Source organism: Macaca mulatta, chromosome 4 (genome assembly GCF_049350105.2).
Source record: "Macaca mulatta isolate MMU2019108-1 chromosome 4, T2T-MMU8v2.0, whole genome shotgun sequence".
Lineage (NCBI taxonomy): Eukaryota > Metazoa > Chordata > Mammalia > Primates > Cercopithecidae > Macaca > Macaca mulatta.
The window spans coordinates 157,726,607-157,744,391 of NC_133409.1; the positions used below are offsets into that span (position 1 = coordinate 157,726,607).

General features: G+C 40.0%; 2 protein-coding genes and 1 pseudogene across 27 annotated transcripts in view; 1 reads left to right on the plus strand and 2 right to left on the minus strand.

Moving 5' to 3' along the window:
• CARMIL1 (capping protein regulator and myosin 1 linker 1) overlaps positions 1–17,785 on the minus strand; it is a 344,161-nt gene that overhangs the window by 235,633 nt on the left and 90,743 nt on the right. The gene's annotated exons all lie outside the window — the stretch shown is intronic.
• The window catches only part of CMAH (cytidine monophospho-N-acetylneuraminic acid hydroxylase), a 362,762-nt gene that overhangs the window by 64,814 nt on the left and 280,163 nt on the right, over positions 1–17,785 (plus strand). For all 19 annotated transcript variants that reach the window (XM_077998309.1, XM_077998300.1, XM_077998313.1 and 16 more), the window contains one exon: positions 15,601–15,734. The gene's annotated coding sequence lies outside the window, so the exon portion shown is untranslated. The remainder of the gene's footprint in view (positions 1–15,600; positions 15,735–17,785) is intronic.
• On the minus strand, positions 1,872–1,971 carry LOC114677815 (U6 spliceosomal RNA; annotated as a pseudogene).

The following is a 17,785-nucleotide window of genomic DNA, read 5'->3' on the forward strand; positions in this document are numbered from 1 at the left end:
AGTGCTGACTGATCCAAATCCAAAATAAAAATACCACCAAATCATTATATTCCTCTAGAAAACATGTATTCAAAAGTTTGTCATGATCAAAGCAAACCCTGTGATTTATTTGGTATCTATCCAAAAAAAGCTAACACTATTTATCTCTTTTGTTTATCTATGTGAAAATAAATTCCAAATGACTAGAACAGGCCATGGTCCATAGTAAGTGCTCAATAAATGTTTACTAAATGAAATGCATGCATGAATCATTAGGACCCTCAGCATTCTCACTTATCTACTCTGTCTCCAGTCTTCGCTCCCTGAAAACCACATTGCACAGAGCCACCAGAGGGATTCTTCTAGAACACAAATATAATCATGCCACTCTATTGTTTGAATCCCGTTCAGACTTCCCCACACGTCACCAGTAAACTGAAGTTCAAACTCTGTCACAGAACACCTTTGTTACATCTCCAGCCCATTCTCTCACCACTCCTGGTCTTGAATATATGGCAATAATAGTGAAATTCCCCTCGCCTACATGGTGTTCTCTCCTCCCTTCTATGAACTGGATGTCTTAGATAACTGTTCTCCTGATAAGTTGTACATATCTTTATAGCTGCACTTAGTTCACCACATTACTATCTGCTTTAATGTCCAACTTTCCTCTCTCACCAAATATGAAAAGATTATCTTATTAATCATTGTCCCTCCAGCATCTAGAAGAGTACTCGGCACATAGTAGGTACTCGATAAATGTTTACTGGATGCTTGGATAGATGAATGGGTGGGAGAAATTAAATAGTATTACATCTATTCAAAAGGAAATTCACAGTCAACCATGCTTTTGAGGATGATGATGTTAGGCTTGCCGAGAGGAAAAAAATAAACAAACGTAAGTGGCTTGAACAAAACACTCTATTATTAGCAAAGATTATAGAATTTATAGTCATCAAGTAAGACAGCACCTGCTGGAACTTTCGCTTATTTCTCAAGGCAGTGAGGCTTGGATATCCCTGAGAACAAGGCAATGAGGTAGAAGCTATACATTCTTGGATTCTCTGCCCCATAGGTCACATTCCGAAAGCAAATCTAAAAACAGCAATGTTTTTAAGGAAAACAAGCTGGTGTCCATACAGCGCCATGTGGGCATACACAGCTTCCACTGAGTGAACCAGCAGAGGGGACTGGCTCAGAGCAACCTCAACCATCACCCAACAGACACATGAGTCCAAGGCCACTCTTGTGGCAGAAGAAAAGCAAATGACACCTGTTGTACACGTGGCTGGTACTACAGAAACTACAATAAAATTAGAATTTTTGGTTTGTGTCTTAATTGAGGCAGCCAACTTTGACACAGGTGCTGGGTATTGGTGGCCACAGAGGGATCTGAGCATCAATGCTGGCAAAACCAACAAAATGTGCTGTTGCTACGTGTGGGCTGTGTTGGCAGTGGTGCCAGTAATGTCCCACCATGCTGTTCTCCTGTGTCTCAGGCTCTGTCCTCAAACAAAGCATTGGGGCAATTGGGCTTTCTTAAAAACAAGCATTCTGAAATTTCACGTCTTAAAAACCAGCCGGGCGTGGTGGCACATGCCTGTAATCCCAGCTACTCAGGAGGCTGAGGCAGGAAGAATCGCTTGAACCCAGGAGGTGGAGGTTGCAGTGAGCCAAGATCACACCACTGCACTCCAGCCTGGGCAACAGAGCGAGACTCCATCTCAAAAATTAAACAAACAAATAAATAAATAAATAAATAAAATGTAGATGGAAAGTTTATTATCCTATTCAATTTTTGCGTGTATTTAAAAGTTCCCATAATTATTTGTTCTCAAGAAGTTTTGCATAATACAAAGTTTGAAAAACACATAAGCCACAATTTTGTTTTAAAAAATATGAAACATTTCACAAATTTGCATGTCATCCTTGCACAGGGGCCATATTCGTGTCTTTATTGTTCCAGTTTTAGTATATGTGCTACCAAAGCAAGAACCACAGTTTTTCTATTTCAAGATATTAACTTCAAGGTAATCAGGACACAAAAAGCGAGAAATCAAGGTTATCTTACTGAAGGGAAAATACCAAAATACTAATACCAGTAATTTAAACATAGATTTCATCCACCCTGGCATAAAGTATTTCAATTAATGTCACCAGAAGGAGACTACACTCTTCTCTATGGATTGTTATATGTTTACGGAAATTATTTGTATCTTTAAAATACATTATTTTTGTTTTTCACTTCAAAACAACTTTAGAATGGCATCATTCTTCCTTCTACATCTATGTACATTTGAAACCTTATAAAGACATTTCTTGGCACCCTCAAAAACCACAATCCGAGCCTACCTTATTCCCAACAGCAGACCCACTTTCTCATGCCACTACCCAAGTTAGGAAACAATCTTCTATCTTTTCTGTGACACTGTTACATTTAAATGTCCTCTTGGCTCCTGAGGTACCCACTACCAGATTCATCAGAACCTGTCCGATCAAACCACCCCATTTTACTCAACCCAACCCACTCCTCAGGGCCAAAGAAGTCCACATTCTGCCCTTATTTGGACTTTAGAGTTTCTCTCGTTCATATACTTTCCTCCCTCACCCCCATCTAACTCCCCTGTGATTTTATGATATAATAAGAAATATAAGGCCAGGCATGGTGGCTCATGCCTGTAATCCCAGCACTTTGGGAGGCCCGGGCAGGTAGATCGCTTGTGAGAGATGAAGTCAGCTGGGCTTCCTGGGTCGAGTGGGGACTTGGAGAACTTTTCTGTCTAGGTAGAGAATTATAAACACATCAATAGCGCTCTGTGTCTAGCTAAAGGATTGTAAATACACCAATCAGCACTCTGTAAAAATGCACCAATGAGTGCTCTGCGTCTTGCTAAAGGACTGTAAATGCACCAATCAGCACTCTGTAAAAACGCACCAATCAGCACTCTGCGTCTAGCTAAAGGATTGTAAACGCACCAATCAGCACTCTGTAAAACGGACCAATCAGCAGGACATAGGCGGGGACAAATAAGGGAATAAAAGCTGACCACCACCAGCCAACAGCGGCAACCCACTCAGGTCCCCTTCCACGCTGTGGAAGCTTTGTTCTTTCACTCTTCACAATAAATCTTGCTGCTGCTCACTGTTTGGGTCCGTGTCACCATTAAGAGCTGTAACATTCACCACGAAGGTCCGTGGCTTCATTCTTGAAGTCAGTGAGACCAAAAACTCACCGGAGGGAACCAACTCCGGACACACTTGGAGTCAGGAGTTTAAGACCAGTCTGGCCAACATGGTGAAACCCTGTCTCTACTAAAAATACAAAAATTAGCCAGACGTGGTGATGCACACCTGTAATCCCAGCTACTCGGGAGGCTGAGGCATGAGAATCACTTTAACCAGAAAGGTGGAGGTTGCAATGAGCTGAGATTGAGCCACTGTACTCCAGCCTGGGCAACAGAATGAGACTCTGTCTTTAAAAAAATAAAAATAAGGTCTTCATCCCCAGTTCCTAGCACAGAATTTCTAAAACCTTTGGAAGTTCCTGGGCAATAGGAATGAGAAGAGTGTCTCTTGTTCATAATAAACCCATTTTCAATCATACCTGAGTTTAGGCAAATGTGATGACTCCTGGTGGGTCTCTAGAGAGTTTCAGGATGAGGGCTGGTGGTTGCCAGGGGAACCAACCATGAAATTTGAGGAATGAACTTTCAGCCCCTGCCCCATTTCTGGGGAGGGAAGAAGGGATGGAGATTGAACTAATCACCAGTGACCAGTGATGCAGTCAACCATGACTATGTAATGGAAGCTCCACAAAACCCCTAAGTTACAGAGTTCAGAGAGCTTCTGGATTGGTGAACACATGAAGGTGCTAAGAGGGTAGGCATCTAGAGAGGGCATGCCCTTCCTCTATACCTTGTCCTGTGCATGTCTTCCATTTGGCTGCTCCTGGGTTGTAACTTCTGTAACAAACCAGTAATAGGAAGTAAAGTGACTTCGTGAGTTCTGTGAGACTTTTTACAGAGAATTACTGAACCCAAAGAGTGGGGCTCACAGAAACTCAAGATATATCATCTCTTGGTCGAAGTATAGGAGACCTGGACTTACAACTGGTATCTAAAGTGGAGAAGAGTCTTGTGGGTCTAAGCCCATAACCTATGGGGTCTCTGCTAACTCTGGGTAGTGTCAGAATCGAAGAATTGGTTGTTGGTGTGGAAAAAATCCAGCCATTTGTGTCAGAAGTGTTGTGAGTAGAAACAGATCACAGACCCACCCAATGCGCAAGGGCCAGAATGGCTTAGGTCTAAAGGAAAACATTCTAGAGGAGCCGTTAGACTTAGGTGACACAATTTTTTATAACTGCCTATTTCAATACTATTAAGATATAACCTTCTGCAATTTGGTGGTGCTTGTTTATAATCTGATAGGCAGAACTTAAAGAAACTCAAAAACAGAATTAAGGCGACTCAGTGAAAGTTTTAAAGGGCAGGAAAACACAACCTCTGGAATCAAGACTAGGAATTCTGGCAACTAAGTTATCAAAATATTCTCACCATTTATAAATTCTAGCAGACTTTCTCTAACAATATGAAAATAAAGAGAAACAAAAATATAGCAGTCCAAACACACAGCAGAAAGAGAAAAAAAGATGAGTGTACCATCAAAAAGTCCCTTTTCCAATGCAGGTTTCTTGCTACTTTAGACCAAATATTTCGTGTGATCCAAGGCATGAGTCCACATCTGGCAGGAAAGAGTACATAGTCTAGACTGTGGCTCCTTAAAGGAAAAATGTGTGTCTAAGTTATTTGTAAATTTCCAATGACCTACACAGTGCCTGGTGCAAAGAAAACAATAAATGGTTGATTAATAAAGAGAGGCTTGTTGTGAACCACAGGCCTTAGATTTTAAAAAGGAAGAACTAGCGATAAAGGTATTTGGAATTTATTTACAAATTCATATCAAACATGAAATCTAATTCAAACAGTAGGAGGTATAAGTATTTTTTTTAGTTTTTCATAGAGTTCATTATCTGGAAATTTTGTAATTCATGTAATTTTAATTTTCCATTTACCTTCCCAATCCAACAAAATCTCTTTCTCTTTCCTTGAGGGCAAGGGTCAGCAAACTGCTCCAGAGAGCCAAATCTGACCCACTATTTATTGTTATAAATAAAGTTTTAATGCAAAATAACCACATCCATCAGTTTGTATACTTTCTATGGCTGCTTTCACACTACCATGGCAGAACCGAGTATCTACAACAGAGAATCTGCCCGCAAGCCTAAAATGTTTGCTATCTGGCCCTTTAGAGTAAACGTTTGGTGACTTCTTTTTTAGAGTATCATATAATACCAAATACCCCATAAAATACTGTGTTTTTAAAATAACTTGGGAGATTTACTAAGCTAAAGTTATTTACAAGATAATTGGATATGCTATTCACTTTTGGTCCATATGGCTTTATTTACATCCTCACAATTAAAATATACCAAAGACACAGCTTTAAAAGAAGAAAAGCCTAATGATACAGAAAATCCTTTCTTGCCACCTAATTTATGCCATGATCTACTATGCCTTTGAGAGTCCTTAAAGGGCAGAATAAATTCCACAGAGGTAAGAAAAGGAAAGAAAAAAGTGCATAAAGAAGTTCGAAAGAAATGTAAAGCTATACAAAGCAGAAGCAGGGTACAGGGTCACACATACAATATCTTGATCACTCCACATATTGAGTAAATGTGATATTTAACAAGATGAGTTCCGAGTAATGTTAAAGAAAAAGAAACAGCAGAAAAAGCAAGGGAGCCTTTTGGTTTACTTAACCAGGCTAAAAGGCTATTCACAGAAAAGTGCCCTTTTGGAAATATGGCAATCCCAGCCCTTGAGGAGACTCAAGGAAGACAACGTGAAGAGATCAAAGGCATTTCACCCTGACCTGTACCCATTTCAGCAGAAGGTTCATTCCATCCACCTTTCAGTGATCAGAAAGAAGCAAAGCCCTGCAGCCACCTCAAGATACACAGCCTGACTACCTCTGCTTAATGTAGAAAGTTCTCTGGCCAGCTGAGAGATCTCATCGTCCTCTGAAAGAATCTTGTTTATTCCTACCAAACCCAAACCCAAACCCAAACCCCTCCTTCTTCCATCTACCCAAATTCTACACATCCTTCATGGTCACACTCAAAATTCCAAGCAGTGCAACTGTGCTACTCCAGAGGGACCCATTCTCAAAGCTGATGTAAATGGTGTTCCCTGGCATTGTACAACACAGTGGCCCCAATCCCAACTCCTCAAGAAAGCCTCTCCCAACACATCACAGCAGGCTGACATTCCCTTTCTTTCCTCAATATGTATCTTACGGCCCTACTGGACTGTAAGCTCCTAGAAGACAGGACAATATATAGCTCTTTAATACAAAGCTAATAATGGCAGGAACACCAAACAGCACCTACTGAGTCAAACTTTGTGCTAAATGCTTTGTATGCATTATCTTATTTAAGTCTCAAAATAATCTTATGCGTATGTGTTATTTTAGTTTTACAGATGAGGAAACTGAGACTTAAAGTTTTAAATTTGCTGTAGTCCATACAAGCAGAAAATGGCTGAGCTAGGAGTCTGACCAAGGTCTGTCTGGTTCCAAGAATAATGTTCCTAAATTGTACACTAACTCTCACCCCAAAGGTACCCAATAAAACCTGCTTTTTTTTTTTTTTTTTTTTTTTTACCCCTAAGATAGTAGATTGGAGGCACTGTGAGAATGCCTCTACCACTTGGAACGACAAAATAGTATGGAGAGATGCACACTGTGATTTTTTTTTTCAGGAAGAAACATAGGAACTTACTATGAGGTAGATGGAAAACTCTAAGTCCCCAGAGTGTGAGAGGAGGATAAACTGCCTCTAGGATATACACTCCTACTGGGGAATCTGGCTATCCAGGCCACAAGGGAAGCCCTCAACCCTACCCAGCACTAAAGCTGATTCAGTGAGCCGTGGGGAGTATATGAGAAGGAGTAGCACTGGACAAGCTTTCAGTGCACTCCCAGTCTCCAGCAAGGACAGAGGGAAGCCACTGCTGATCCTACCTCACAGGGGACCTTGTGGAAGTCAGCCAGCTAACTCAGCCAGCAATCACCGTTGAGAGAAGCTCAACTGAGATTCACGATATGAGTGGGAACAAGTTCCCTTGGGCAGAACTGAGGGGCAAATGGGAAGTGTGCTGCAGCCATAAGACAGCATAAGGGTTGGCCGCCCCTGCTATTTGGGGAGACCAAGAGAAATGTGGCCTGAAGGCCATGCAAAGGCTAATGGCCTGGGGCAGTTTTGAGTTCTGAGTGCCAACTATCTGGAACCCAGCTAGCTGCTGCTAGTGGTACCCTGTGGCTGTGAGACCTGCCTTGCCAAGTGCATGAAAGCTGAGTAGGGCTTGCTGCTACCTGCTACTCCCCACTCTCCATGCAGACTCTTCAGTGCAGCAGAAGCAGCTGTGCTTTTCCTTTGAATATACCCCAGCAGCCAGAGAACTGCCCTCTGATCCTCACTGGGACCGCTGCTTTTGCCCGCATATGGAGAGCTAGAGCACAGACTTGCCTGACCCAGCCCCAACTTGGCTTTGCCCCTCAATCCTACCCTGTTAGCTTGTTCTTTGTAGAACAGAAACTTTTGGGAGCTCTATGGCCCCACCAATTGCCTGAGACACCAGAGTACCTCCCCTGGGTACATAAGGCAAGCACAAATCCTACCACTACCACAGCTGGTGCTCTTTTGCAAGCACCACCTTCTGATTGGAGGTCAACTGACACAGGCCATTATAGCATCTTCAGGCAGAAGAACACAGCATGCAGGAAGGAGAAAACTCATGTGTGACCTCAGCAATCACCATTGCCTGCAACACCCTGGCTAACCAAGAGATCCTGAGTCTGTCCATGTGACCAGTTCATCTACTACTACAACCAGTATTTGAAAAAACCAACACACTAAGGCTTTTCATAACCAAGGAATCTCACAGCACTCCCCTGCCATCCCCATCAGAACTGGTGCTGGTACCCACTGCTGGGATACTTGAGGATCCACATCACTGGATTCCTTGAAGACATCCCCCAGCACCACCCTGGAGTGTAGCAGCCCCACTAGGCAACTAGACCTAGATAAAAGTTTCATTCACAGTAGTCTGGACTTCAGGGACTTCTACTCCTAAGGGAAGAAGAAATGCATGACATCAAGGGAGCACTCCATGAAACAAAAGAATCAAGATGGCAGGCCTTGAGTCCCAGAACTTTCCATTTCTGGGAAGTTTCTTTTAGCAGAGACACAGTTGCGGTGCTTGGCTCAGCAGAAAATGTCTGTGGCTCTACCCCAACAGCCAGTTAGCTCTGGTGCTCATGAAGGGTCTTAAAGAAGGTGATTTCTTCTCCCTTTCATCCACCATCGACATAGCTGAGGCTTCCCCCATGGGAGCTCAGCATGGATGTACCTGTAGACATTCTTTCTGGGATACTTCAGGGTGGCTGCATCCACATAGAAAGAATGTCCCCTAGGTTCAAGCTTGCACAAGGGGTACAATCCTTTCTATGATGAACATCAACATTCCTACAGACGAAAAGAGGTGCCTGATCTGAATAGCTGGAACGCTGAGTCAGGAGTGTAATTGGAAGGTGGATCACTTTCCTGCTAGTCTAGTAGGGAAGCTGAGGTGGGTTCTTCCCTTTCCCTTGAAAAAACCTCAGTGCATTTCAATGAGAGCTGCCCCAGCTGCTTCTATCAAGGCTGAGACCTCTGCACACCACTGAGTATTGCATTTACCAACCTGCTTTAGCCACAGCTGATTTTTACCCATGGACATCTCTCCTACTGGCCTGAAGCCTAAGCTGTTCAACTCAGTAAATAAAATACTACTGAAAAAAATAAATTAATTAAAACGTGTACACCACTGGGGAATGAGATCAGCTTTAAGAGACCTCTGCAATTCCAACCCCACAGGAGACAATGAACCTGCTCACAACCAAGCCCTATGCTACTACAACCTGCATCTGAGAAAGCTACCATGCAAAGACTCTCTGTAACCAAGGAACTCATACAAAGTCTTCACCCCTGAAACCACCAAGAGCTGAATTAGGCTATAATAAACTATAAACATTAAAGTCACATCCTCAAGGGGGAAAAATTTTTTTAAGTCAAATCAAAAATAAATTCAAGAATAATTAGAATAGCCTACTCAAATTAGAAGGAACTAGAAAAATAATTCTGGCAGCCAGGTGCGGTGGCTCATGCCTGTAATCCCAGCACTTTGGGAGGTTGAGGCAGACAGATCACCTGAGGTAGGAAGTTCAAGAGCAGTCTGGCCAACATGGTGAAACCCCGTCTCTATTAAAAATACAAAAATTAGCTGGGCATGGTGGTGGGCACCGTAAGCCCAGCTACTCGCAAGGCTGAGGCAGGAGAATCCCTTGAACCCAGGAAGCAGAGGTTGCAGTGAGCCAAGATCGTGCCATTGCACTCCAGCCTGGGCAACAAGAACAAAACTCCATCTCAAAAAATAATAATAATAATTCTGGCAATATGACAAAACAGGGTTCTATAACAACCCCAAAAGATCACACTAGATCTTCTGCAATGGATCCAAACCAAGATGAAATCTTTGAAATACCAGATAAAGAATTCAAAAGGTGGATTATTAACGCTATTCAAGGAAATACAAGAAAGAGCATAAAGAAATTGAAAAAACAATTCACGGTATGAACAAAAAATTTTCTACAGAGCTAGATATTCTGAAGAAAAATCAATCGGAACTTCTGGAAATTAAAGATACACTTAGGAAATTGCAAAATATAGTGGAAAGTTTTAACGCTAGACTAGAACAAGTAGAAAAAAGAATTTCAGAGCTTGAAGATAAGCCTTTCAAATTAACCCAGACAAAAATAAAGAAAAAAGAATTAAAAGAAATGAACAAAGTCTCCAAGAAATGAGATTACGTAAAACAGTCAAGCCTTAAAATCAATGGTGTTACTGAGGGAGAAGAGAAAGCAAAAAGTTTGGGAAACTTATTGGAGAAAATAGGTGAGAAAAATTTCCCTGGCCTTGCGGGAGATTTAGGTAACCAAATGTAAGAAGCATAAATAATTCCTGGGAGATTCACTGCAAAAAGGACATCATCAAGGCATACGGTCATCAGGCTATCTAAAGTAAACATGAAGGAAAGAATTCTAAGAGTAGTGAGACAAAAGTATCAGGCAACCTACAGGGGAAAACATACCAGACTAACAGCAGACTTCTCCGCAGAAACCATACAAGCCAGAAGGGACTGGAGTCCTATCTTTAGCCTCCTCAAACAGAATAACTGTCAGTCACGAATTTTTTATCCAGCAAGACTAAGTTTTACAAATGGAGTCTTTTTCAGAGAAGCAAATGCTGAGGGAATGTGTCACTACCAGACCAGCCCTACAAGAAATGCTAAAAGGAGTTATTAATCTTGAATCAAAAGGTTGATATGCACCAAAATAGAAACTCTAGAAAGCATAAAACGTATAGGATATATCAAACCATAATACAATGAAGAAAACCAAGTACCTATGTAACAACACGATAACTGAACAATATCTTGCATCTTGAGACTAAATACTCCATTAAAAGATATACTTTGGTAGAATGGATAAAAAGTCACAAATCAAGTATCTGCTGTCTTCAAGAGAATCAACTAACATGAAAAGACTCTTATAGACTCCAGGTAAAGAGGTAGAAAAAGATATTCCATGTAAATGAGAATCACAAGTGAGCAGGAAAAGCAATTCTTCCATCAGATAAAACAGACTTTAAAACAACGACAGTAAAAAAAGACAAAATATGCCATTATATAATAATAAAAGGATCAATCAAACAAGATGGTATTACAATTCTAGATATATATGCACCTAAGTCTGGAACTCCAGATTCATAAAACAATTACTACTGGACCTAAGAAAAGAAATAGACAGCAACATAATAATAGTGGCTTCCATACTCCACTGACAGCACTACATAGATCATCAAGGAAGAAAGTCAACTAAGAAATACCAAGCTTAAACTATACTCTAGAACAAATGGACCTAATATATTCACAGAATATCCCACCCAAGAACTGCAAAATATACGTTCTTCTCATCAGAACATGGACCATTCTCCAAGACACACCATATGACAGGCCACAAAACAAGTCTCAATACATTTTTAAAAATCAAAATCATACCAAGTACCTTCTCAGACCACAATGGAAAAACCAGAAATCATCTCCAAAAGGAATTCCCAAAACTATACAAATACACAGAAATTAAACAACCTACTCCTGAATGACTTTTAGGTGAACAATGACATCAAGATGGATATTAAGAAATATTTCAAAATGAATAACAGTGACACACATCATCAAAACCTCTGGAATACAGCAAGAGCAATGCTGTGAGTTAAGTTTATAGCACTAAATGCCTACATCAAAAAGTATGAAAGATCACAAACTGACAACCTAACCTCATACCTCAAGGAGCTAGAGAAACATGAAGAAACCAAACCCAAAGCTAGCAGAATGAACGAAATAACAAAGAGTTTCTCATTAGAGCAGAACTAAATGAAACTGAAACAAACAAACAAAAAATAAAAAAGATCAAGGAAACAAAAACTTGGTTTTTTGAAAAGATAAAAAAAATCAATAGATGATTAGCTAGATTAACCAGGAAAAGATTCAAGTAAGTTCAATTAGAAATGAAAATGGAGGCTGGGCGTGGTGGCTCAGGCCTGTAATCCCAGAATTTCGGGAGGCTGAGGCAGACAGATCACGAGGTCAGAAGATTGAGACCATTCTGGCCAACATGGTGAAACCCAGTCTCTACTACAAATACAAAAACATTAGCCAGGTGTGGTGGCACATGCCTATAATCCCAGCTACTAGGGAGGCTAAGGCAGGAGAATCGTTTGAACCAGGGAAGCAGAGGTTGCAGTGAACCAAGATCGCACCACTACACTTCAGCCTGGCGATAAAGCGAGACTCTGTCAAAAAAATAAAATAAATAAATGAAAATGGAGACATTATAACCAACAGAAATGTAAAAGATCGTTCAAGACTACTACGAACACCTCCATGCAAACAAACTAGAAAATCTAGAGGAAATGGACAAATTCCTGGAAACATACAATCCTCCTAACTTGAATCAGGAAGAAATAGAAATCCTGAACAGACCAACAAAAAGTAGCAAGACTGAATCAGTAATTTTAAAATTGGCAAAAAAAAAAAAAGAAAGAAAAAGAAAGCACAGGGCCACATAGATTCACAGCTGAATTGTACCAGACATTCAAAGAATTGGTACCAATTTGCTGAAACTATTCCAAAAGATTGAGAAAGAGGGTATCCTCTATAACTCATTCTATGACACCAATATCACCCTGATACCAAAACCAGGAAAGGACATAACAGAAAAAAAAAAAGACAAAGAAAACTACAGAACAATATCCTTGAATCAACATAGATGTAAAATCCTCAACAAAATACTAGCAAACTGAATCCAACAGCACATCAAAAAGATAATTCACCATGATCAAGTGGGTTTCATCCAGGATATAGGGATGGTTTAACAAATGCAAGTCAATAAATGTGAAACATCATAAACAGAATTTTAAAAAAACAAAAACCTGTCAATCATCTCAATAGATGCAGAAAAAGCATTTGGTAAAATCCAGCATCCCTTTATGATAAAAATTCTCAACAAACTAGGGATAGAAGGAATATACCTCAAAATAATAAAAGCCATATATGACAAATCCACAACCAACATCATACTGAAGGGGAAAAGTTGAAATCATTGCCCTTCAGAACTGGAACAAGACAAGGAAGCCCACTTTCACCACTTCTATTCAACATAGCACCAGAAGCCCTAGTCAGAGCAATCAGGCAAGAGAAAAAAATAAAGGGCATCCAAATTGGAAAAGAGTAAGTTACACTATCTCTGTTTGCCAGTAGTATGACTGTATACCTAGAAAACCCTAAAGACTCCTCCAAAAGACTCCTAGATTTGATAAATGAACTCACTGAAGTCTCAGGTTACAAAATCAATGTACACAAATCAGTAGCACTGCCATACACCAACAACAATCAAACTGAGAATCAAATCAAGAACTCAATCCCTTTTATAATAGCAGCAAAAATAAAATAAAATAAGTTACCTAGAAATATACTTAACCAAGGAGGTGAAAAATCTCTTCAAGGAGAACGACAAAACACTGCTGAAGGAAATCAAAGATAATACAAACAAATGGAAAAAATATCGCATGCTCATGAATTGGAGGAATCAATTTCACAAAAATGGCCATACTGCCCAAAGCAATCTAGAGATTCAATGCAACTTCTATCAAAATACCAACATCATTTTTCACAGAATTAGAAAAAAAAATTCATATGAAACCAAAAAGAACCCAAATAGCCAAAGCAATCCTAAGCAAAAAGAACAAACATGAAGGCATCATATTACCTAACTTCAAATTATACTACAAGGTTATAGTTACCAAAACAGCATGGCATTGGTATAAAAGTAAATACAGAGGCCAATGTAACAGAATAGAGAACACAATAATAAAACCAAATACTTACAACCACAATTGATCTTCAACAAAGTATACAAAAACATAAATTGGAGAAAGGACTCCCTATTCAATAAATGGTGCTGAAAAAACGGGATAGCCACACGTATAAGAATGAAACTGGATCCCTATCTCTCACCATATACAAAAATCAACTCAAGATGGATCAAAGACTTACATCTAAGAGCTGAAACTATAAAAATTAGAGTAGACAACCTAGGAAGAACTTTTGGACATTGGTCTAGGTCAAGAATTTATGACTAAGACCCCAAAAGCAAATGCAACAAAAACAAAAATAAATAAATAGAAACTAATTAAACGAAAAAGCTTCTGCACAGCAAATCATCATCAGAGTAAACAGACAACCCGCAGAGTAGGAGAAAATATTTGCAAACTATGCATCTGACAAAGAACTAATATCCACAATCTACAAGTAACTCAAATAAATTAGCAAGAAAAAAAAACAATCCCATCAAAAAGTGGGCAAATGACATGAACAGACATTTCTCAAAAGAAGATATACAAATAGCCAACAAATATACAAAACAATGTTCAACATCACTGATCATCAGGGAAATGCAAATTAAAACCACAACAAGATACCACCCAGCCAGAATAGCCATTACTAAAAAGTTAAAATACAATAGATGTTGGCAAGGATGTGGTAAAAAGGGAACACTTACTTATACACTGCTGGTGGGAGTGTAAATTAGTACAACCTGTATGGAAAACAGCATGAAGATTCCTTAAAGAACTGAAAGTAAATATACCATTCCACCCAGCAATCCCACTACTGGGCATCTACTAAAAGGAAAAGAGGTCATTCTATCAAGACATGTGCACACATCATAGCACCATTTGTACTTGCAAAGACACAGAACCAACCTGAGTGCCCATCAACTGATGGTGGATAAAGAAAACGTGGTCTATATACAATATAGAATACTACTCAGACATAAAACAGAATGAAATATCTTTCACAGCAATTTGGATGGAGCTGGAGGCCATTATTCTACATGAAGTAACTCAGGAATGGAAAACCAAATACCATACGTTCTCACTTATAAGTGGGAGCTAAACTATGGGTACACAAAAGCATATAGAGTCATTTAACAAACTTTGGTGACTCAGAAGAGGGGAGGGGAGGAGAAATGAGGGAGAAAAAAACTACATATTGGGTCCACTATACACAGATGATGGGTGCACTAAAATCTCAGACTTCACCACTATACAATTTGTCCATGTAACCAAAAACCATTTGTACCTCAAAAGCTATTGAAATTTTACACACACAGATATATATATATGTATATATATGTATGTGTATATATATATATATATCTCTCTCTCTCAACTAAAAAAACAATCTAGTGAACAAAACTCCTGGTTCAACCTACAGTTAGTCCTTTCGACTTTCCACTTCTAAGAGAGAACAGCTCTCAGGGTGGAAGAGTTACGAGGCAGACAAACCCCATAGTGCTATTCTATCATCCCACACAAATGCAGGGGCTGTATGACTCCATCGGGGCAGTACAAAAGACAAAATATTCCCATCCTTTGCTCCTAAGAGCAAGCACATCATGGCAGGCAGTTTACGATTATTTTCCACATGTCTTCTTTACTAGCCAGGCCATTCATGTCTTTATATTTGACAACTGGCTACACACCCTCAAAAATAAACACAGCGATGGAAAGGTTGCTCTGTTCCCTGCTAATACATGTGTAATAAAGCTACTCTTGCAGAAGCTTGGTGCTGTGGTCAAAAGGAACACCTTCCCCCTCCTACCCCCATAAAGATGAAGGTCTTGAATAAAACAGAAGCCACCCAGAGTCCAGTTCTGAAATGAAAATATCATACTCATAAAAGCATTAAGAAGGTTCCCTATTGAGCTGGTTTCAAATGTTTAATTACTGTAATTATATGCATACATACTTTATCACTGTTTTCTAATGAGGTTGGCAAGGAGATAGAAACTTGGCATTTTATTCCTAGTTTAATGCGCTTGTTTTTATGCTTACTGTAACAGCTTGCTAGAAGAGCACTGAAGATAGAGTCGGATACGCTTTAAAGGACAAGGGAAAACAGCTCCCAGTGGATGGTACACACAGGGCAAAAGGCCAAGACTAGAAGCACCGTCATAAGGAAAAGGAATCAACCAAGGTAAGCAACATCATTCACAAACAGGAAAATCTGGACTGCGACCTACCTACCTTCTCTCCTCACTTCAAGTAAGACTTTGAGCTTTAGAAAACAAGGAGAGTGGCTGGGAGGGGGAGTCACAGCTGCTTAATCTGAAAGCACCTTTCAGTTTCTTTGCAAAAGTTTCCAAGTCAAGGGGAAAATTCAATACCCAAACATACAAAGCAAGCTCCAGAGGCAAATGTGGCCACTTCTGAGAGCAGCAGTACTCCAGGGTTGGTTCCTAGCCTACAAGAGTTCTGGTGAAAGAGGCTACTGTGAACCAAAGGCCCAGCCTTCCTGCAGAGGAAAAAAGTCAGCAGTTTACTTGGGAATTTGCCACCTCAATACACAGCAAGTGAGGAAGCGGTGAGAGGTGGCAGATGGAAAGGGGTAAGGGGGGCGAGGGGCACAAGCTAGACCCAGACAGCTGTGGTGTTATAAAAATGTAGCAGCCAAGCAATGTGGAAACGGGAGTCTTAAGCATCTGATTAACCGAGAAGCAGCTGTGGTAATTTCTAGACTAGCTTAAAAAAAAAAAAATCAAAATACAGCATTGCATTCAACTGTTAAGCTGACTGCAAGAGCGATCAATGGGTTGAGAATAAAACTAAAGCTCGAGACACTGAGCCTTGCTCTAATGGTGTCGATGGCACAGGGCCATGCTAAGGGGTAAAACCAGGTTATGATGAGTTCCCCGTCTGGGACTTCCAAGAAGCATTCCCTAGAACAGGATCCAAGACAGATCCACCCAATATTTAAATCCAGCCTTTAACAAAGGCCCTGTATAGACACCAGACTAACTAATTTGAGCCTGAAAGGAGACTCCTAAAAGTTTGGATAAACTTAGTTACTTACACTCCTCTATTATAGTAGAAATAGACATGTGACCTAATCATGTAAGGGGTTTTAAATTCAGCCAAAATAACTGGCAAATTTTCCTTGCTAAAATGGTAAAAATGAACTCTCCTAACAGAGTTGCTCCATTGAAATTCTTTACAGTAAATCAATAAATACATCATTCTGTGTAACATATTGATCAAGACAACACATTTTGACCAATTAAACATTTTAGTCAAAAAACACGAGTCTGGAACAAGGAAGAATATACATACATGAAGCCATTTATCACATTAAAATACATAAAGCAAGAGTGTAGACATGTAAAAGCTCATTAATTCCACATCTAGATATTTCAACCATTTCTGAAAGGTAGACAGAGGACTCCAGAGTAAAGACTACAGGACTTAACCATTCTAGTAGAGATTTTAGGGAGATTCACAGAACTGCCAATCAGGTGGGTCTTGCGTTATTGGTTATATCATAATCATCTGGGGTTCTATGAGATTCTGGAGTAATGTCTGTTTTGTCTCTCTAAATTGAAAGCATGTCTTTGATTTCACTTGGAAACATTGATCTGTATGCAGCTGGTGCTTATTAGGAGGTGTTAGCTGTCTGTTCAATGTGCTGTAAGAGTGATGTACTGGGCTAATTTAACCCAAATAGCTTTATAATTCTGTCACAACCTCTCTGCAGCCGCCTACTTTTCCTAGGGCAGGGAAATGGAAATCATTTTAAGAAATGGAAAAAGTGTGATTTAAGTAATTCAGCTTAGTTTACTTCCCTTGGGAAAAGGACAGCTAACAACTACTCTCGGAAACTAAACAAGTCGTGTCTGATGTCTATTAGTTATTTAAATTTAGCCACACCTTCAACTAATAAAGAGAAAGTGTCCTAGTCAACTCCAGTAAGGATCAGGGTTCTCTGCTTCTGGCATATCAACTGACTTGAACTCTGAATTTCTCCCAGAGTTGTGCTCAGAATTTTACTGACAGTTCAGCTGACATGGAAAGGTCTGAATGTGGCCGGGTGCGGTGGCTCACACCCGTAATCCCAACACTTTGGGAGGTCAAGGCAGGCGGATCACTTGAGGTCAGGAGTTTGTGACCAGCCTGGCCAACATGGTGAAACCTCATCTCTACTAAAAATACAAAAATCAGGCAGGCGTGGTGGTGTGTGCCTGTAATCCCAGC